A 6,625-nucleotide genomic window follows, 5' to 3' on the forward strand; every position below is an offset into this window, starting at 1 on the left:
CTGATATTGCTTAGCCGTTGTCTTCAAGTCAACAAGAAATGTTACTGTGACTTTCTCTTCACAAAAGTCTCCTGAAGTATGTGAATTACACACGGCTGAGACTCATGTAGCCGATGTTTCATCAGTAGAGGAGGAGAGCGCCATCCGTTGGATTTCTGGTAGCACTCTATTTTCAGATGTCATACAAAATGAATATATATTGCAAGTACCTCGTACTCGCATAGTACCGCAGAATCTGGATGGAGGAACTCTCTCTCTCTCTCTCTCTCTCTCTCTCTCTCTCTCTCTGAACTTCTTGAAGATTCAAAAAATCTACCGGCTACCAGTTCCATTCTGATCATTCTGTTCTAACAAGAATTCAACGGGTTCATCTAATCAAAAATGTCATAGGTCCCCTTGAATCAGGTGTCTCAACCAGAAGTCAAACAGGACATATCAACAGTTGTCTATATTCCTGTTTCATCTCTCAGATTGAATCCAAGTCTGTTGAAATGGCTTTGCAAGAACCAAGTTGGGTGGAATCCATGCATGAAGAATTAAATCAGTTTGAGAAACTCAAGGTTTAGAGATTGGTTTAGTTGCCCGTCGGGAAGAAGGCTTTAGATACGCGATGGGGTTTTTGTAACAAGCAAGATTACACAAGGGTTAATGTTCGAAACAAAGCACGGCTTGTGGTTCGTGGTGTTTGTCAAGTTGAAGGTTTAGACTACACTGAAGTGTATGCGCTAGTGTCTCGTCTTGAGTCCATCAGGGTTTTCTTAGCACATGCCTCCTACATGGAGTTCACGGTTTATCAAATGGATGTCAAGACGGCGTTTCTATTGGTAGAAGTAAAGGAGGAGATATATGTGGACCAGCCACCGGGTTTTATCAATTCGAAGCATCCTACTCATGTCTACAAGTTAGACAAAGCTCTATATGGTCTTCATCAAGCTCCTCGGGTATGGTATGGCACTTTAACGGCTCATCTACCGGGACATGGGTATAAGCGAGGGACCATCGATCAGACTTTGTTCCTTAAAACTATTGGGAAAGATCTGATCTTGGTTTGGATTTATGTGGACAATATCATTTCTGGTTCCACTAGTATTGCTTTATGTTTAGACTTTAAGTAGGTAATGAAGAAGAGATTCGAGATGAGTTCGTTGGGGAGATGATGATATTTCTGGGGTTACAGGTTTATCAGAGTTCGACAGGAATTTTGCTACATCAAGGGAAATATGTTGAGGACATGTTGGCGAAATTCGAGTTCTAAAATTCTAAAAGTGCGGCGACTCCTATGGCTAAAAGTCCACTTCTTTCATCTGATCCTGAAGCGAAATCCGTAGATCAAACGTACTATCGATCAAAGATCGAATCCCTGATGTATCTAACTGCCAGTCACCCCGACATCATGTTTGCAGTCTGTCAATGCGCGTGTTTCCAGGCTAATCCTAAACGTTCTCACTAAATTGCAGTTAAACGTATTTTTAGATATTTGAAAGGGCAGCGAAACTAGGTCTTTTGCATCCCAAAAACTCAGAATTTGATTTATATGCCTTTGCTGACAGTAATTATGGAGGTGATAACATTGATAGGAAATCTACGTGTACTGGATGTCAATTCTTGGGTGATCTGCTCATCTCATGGCAATGCAAGAAACAACAAACGGTGTCCACATCCACAGCTGAGGCTGAGTACGTTGCTGCTTCTGCCTGCTGTTCACAGGTTATCTGGATGCAACACCAATTGCTGGATTATGGTTTGAAATTTCTTGACACTCCTATCTTTTGATAATGATGCAGCTATTTTTGTTGTTAAAAAATACGGTTCAGCAATCTAAAACCAATCACAATGACATAAAAATTTATTTCATTCATGAGTGTTACGACCGATAATTGATTCATCTTGAACAAGTTCACACTGATAATAATGTGGCAGACTTATTTACAAAACCTGTCGGAACAGCTAGATTTAATGTGCTTGTAGGGTTTCTTAAAATGCTACCTTTCGACGATTAAGTCTTTTTGAGGTTAAATTTGTACAAAAAAGTTTTTCTTTCTGTTAAAATTTTTGCACAAATTTAGGGGGAGAAGATTCAAAAATACAAAAAGAGTGTGCGTGTGTTTTATATTAAAAAAATACAAAAAGGAGTGTGTGTGCGTGTGCTTTATAAAATTAAAAAAATTCAAAAATATTGTTTTTGGGTTTTGGTTCTTTTTCTACATGGGAAGTGATATGGTTATTCATTACAAGCTTTATAGAAGCTCAAAATGTTTTTAAATGAAAATTTGATCCAACCTTTAGAAAATGATAGATAAATTGATTTTGGGTTCCTAACATGTGAAGTTACTTGGCTAAAAAAGGCTTTTGAACAGTCATGGATTTGTATGGTAGCTTTCGATGATGCGCAAAAGTTTGAAGTGATATAAACTAAATCTGCTAAACTTACTGTGGAGAGTCATTTTGAAGATTTACGCATGTCTTTAGATACATCTCTCCGAATGATAGGTAGAAAAGCAATTACCCAGTCATACACGAGCCCGTTAGTGTCTTGTTCACCAAAAATATTTTGTTTCTTGTTTATTGCTAGTTTAGAAAAAAATTATAATATTTAAGTCAAAAAAATTTGTTTTAAAAGCTTAAACGGTCAAACTAGAACTACAAGGGTGGGGCATTCAAATAAGTTCTAAACACCCTGAATGTAAGGCTTGTAAGTCCGGACAACATGTAAGTCCAATGTTCAACCTTAAAGCTTAAAATTTTTGTTTGTATAGTAAAAATCTTTTGATCAAGCAGTAGGGAGTTGGAGTCAAATTGGGGTGATCTGGAGAAAGACAAATAAGATTTGATAAGAGATAAGAGGCATCATAGGTCCATAAGTGATGTTCATCTAAGCTTTATGCCTAACTGAACCTAAGCATATCACTAATGCAATGAAAATCATGCTAAGTATCTAAATACCTGCTATTAACATGTTCTCTATGTCATAATAATACTGAAAATAAATCATTGTGAAAGCATCTTAATCAATATAATTCCATGTTTGGATTTATTCATAAAAGTTTGCTCGTTTAACAAAACTGAAATTTGATCTCACAATATGTTAGAACTATTGAAGGTCGGGTGGTAAAATTTTTGTTTTTTGATTTTATATTCTAATTTTTATTTTTTTATTTATCTTCTTTAAGTCTTTAATTTTACCTCATGTTTACTCTTGTCGAAACAAATGCGATAAGGAATCGTTTTTAAACATGGATCAGACTTGTGTTCCAGCCCATGAGGCCTGGTATATCTTAAAAAGGTGTTTTAGTTCTCGGCCCATCAGGTTTTTGGCCCAGACTCAAGATTTTTAAGTTTGAAAGGCAAACTCTTGTTTTTGTGTGCATTAATGGTTATTTTACTCATATCTTCATAATACCTTTCTCTCTTCCAAATCTCAAAATATATTTGCATCCATCGCTTTTATATTTGATAATCTGAGTTGTTGATATTTATTAAAGGTATATGAAACTTTGATGAACTTGTTATCGGGTCACTATTAATCAATCTATGGATGTAATGAGTATTATTGGTTTAAATGGCTAATCGGACTGTGATACTTGATTGTGATGTATGTTTGTGATGGATGATTATTGTGTGTTTGATCTTGTTATGAGTTTATCTTGAGTTGCAGGTTTCTGCGTTAATGGTGTTTTGGGGTTTTTGGGAAGATGATACGAAATTCAAGAAGGAACCCAAAAGGTTTAAAGGCCCAAGATCATCGGAGATCTCGGGATCCAGGGTTCTCGAGGTTGGTTGACCGAAAACCTATGGTCAACCAGAGAACTCCTGAGATCGACTGTGATCTCAAGGGTTCTCGGTCAAACTTTAACCAAGAACTCATAAGGTTGACAGAGAACTCCTTGTTCTCGGGTGTAAGACTTATTATCAACCGAAAACTACTTATTGACTAAAATCGTTCATTATTGGCCGAAAAATCCCATGGTTGACAAAGAACTCATTATGTTGACAGAGAACTCACCACTTGGACAGAAAACAATTTTAATCAGATTATTATTATTATTATTATTATTATTATTATTATTATTATTATTATTATTATTATTATTATTATTATTATTATTATTATTTCTATTATTATTATTATTATTATTTGGACTAATTTACAAAACGGGGTTTATATTTTCATTATTTATATATCTGGTCCTTATAATATAATTAAGTTGTCAATCATATAAGATATCAAGTTCAAAAGATAACTTTTTATGGATATAAGTGAATGTATTTCTAACTTGACTCGTTGGTTGCAACCATGGCTAATCATGCATCTATTAACCAAAGAGGTTCCCCGGGAGCAGTTGTTATAGAGTCCAAGATCCAGAAGAAGCCTACTATTGTCTCTAAGGATATTATTCGTCATTTGTTACTACTCGGTGATCAACCTGATTACCCCACAAAATATTCTACTAATGTTGTGGCGGAGTTAATACAAAGAATGGGATATAAGAGAACCTACCCTCCAGCCATCAGGAAGTTATTTCATCCATACTGGAGGTTCTTAATTCATACGTTCTGTATGTGTGTCTAGAGACGAAATGGGGGTTCTTATGAGATTAGTCGCACCCAGATATCGGTTGTAGTTGCTTTGATCATGGATTGGAACTACAATTACTCTAAGTTTGTGTTCTATAAGATGATAAGAAACCTCAAGGGGAAGAAGAAGGAGATGTTTATGATGTATCCGACGTTTCTAAAGATGATTTTTGATTATCATTATCCTGATTTGACTAGATCTGTAGAGAAGCTCGATCTGAAGGCTATGGGTCCAAATACTTTTGGATTGATGAAGCAATCGAGGAAAGGGGCGAAGTGGTTTACCAGGGACTTCATCCGCTGGTTAAGCTTGGAAGGTTTTCATAAACTAAGGTTGTTTCTACTACTACAACTGCTACTATTGCTGAGGAACATGTTGTTCCTGCTCAAAGGCCTACAACTACCTTTGAAACTATTTCAGATGATGATGAGTCTGATAGTTCTCCATCACAACCCATGGAGTTTGAACACCAGGTGCAACACTCTGTACCTACTACTGAACTGATTGAAGATTTTGAGATTATTAAATAGAAGCTCCAATCGAATGCATTGAAGCATCCTCAGTCAGTTGTTATGACACATAATGATGATGATGTTGAAGAAGAGCCTGCCACCGATCTTATTCCACGTAAACGATGAAAGAAAGATACAAGACCGGGTGTGTTGGCTAATGATCTTGTACCAACCACTCAACCAACACCTACTGAGCCAATCACTGTTGAAGCTCAAACTGAACAAGGCACGTCTGTTGAATCCCAACAAACTCAAGATCAAATCTTTGATGATATTACACAAGAGTTTAGTTCGAGGACCATATCCAGTCTACCACTGAACCATTTGGTTCATCTGATCCGATTGGTCAAGAAAGCTCATGTGCTGCTGAAAAGATTGCTCACATCCTCGCCATGCAAGACAAATTTCTGCAAGACAAGGGCAAAGGGTTTGCATTAGAAGCCAAACCAGTCAATGTACACGCTTTACAATTCAAAGACTTTGAGCTTGAACAAGACTCTGTGGTGAAAGATGTACTAATTCAAGAGCTTGAAGCAAGCAACGCTGATAAAGACACAAAGATTCAAGAGCTTCAAGTAAGCATGGGCGGTCTTACCGCTTTATATTTCGATCTCCAACAAAATCTAGTTAAAAGGTTTGGAGATGATTTCAAAAGTGGTGATGATAGCGGTGAAAGAACTATTAGAGATAATCAAAATACTCATGTTGATAGCGGTTCTAGTTTGCACCCTACCTCAAACATTGATACTTCTGCGCAATTGGAGAAATATTTAGCCGCTCCACCAAAGACCGCTGAGCAGATGCAAAGGATAAAGAGGAAGATGTTGATCAGAAAGAACTCCAGTCAGAATGTCGTCTCCTCTGATCATCCAGACAATTTTGTGGTGAAACTCCAAACGAGTTTCTCTGACAAATATGGTGATCGTTTGGGGGTTGTCTCATGGGGATACAACATTGATAAAAAAAATATGGTGGGTTAAGTGTAAGTCTGCGAACACAGAATACTACAAGAAGATGAAAGACTTCGGTTCACGGACAAAGGTTAATTGGAGTGATTTGATACATGCTCCTTTCCACAACCCGAATAATGATCCAAAGGTCATCAATTTTGGAACTATTTGAGCAACCAGGTTGAAAGAGGATTCCCTAATATGCCTACTGTTGAGTCCTTTATCAATAAAGAAAAGGGAGTACGTGATCCTCATACTGACAAGCTGATGCTACATGTGATGTGGCCTCCGAATGCCAAAGTGACGTCCATTCCGTTCACCAAGCAATTTCCTGAGGGTGCACTTGATGAGATGAAGTTTTAATGTGTGATGGTGAGACGGCTACTATTATTATACGGCTAAAGAAATGACAGTATCGTATTGTTGATCTGAGAGATTTATTATTGTTTGGTGTTGGTGCATAAATGTCAGTAGTTCATAGTCTAGAGTCTGTAATCGAGTCTGTAATGTTATTTATGTTTTTGTTTAAGCGAAGTTGTTAACAAGTTCGCCTAGGCGAACTTGTTGAACAAGCGAAGTTATGGACA

The sequence above is a fragment of the Bidens hawaiensis genome, unplaced genomic scaffold, assembly GCF_021521415.1.
Source record: "Bidens hawaiensis isolate Kalapana, Puna unplaced genomic scaffold, B.hawaiensis_p1.1 tig00005460_1, whole genome shotgun sequence".
Classification (NCBI taxonomy): domain Eukaryota; kingdom Viridiplantae; phylum Streptophyta; class Magnoliopsida; order Asterales; family Asteraceae; genus Bidens; species Bidens hawaiensis.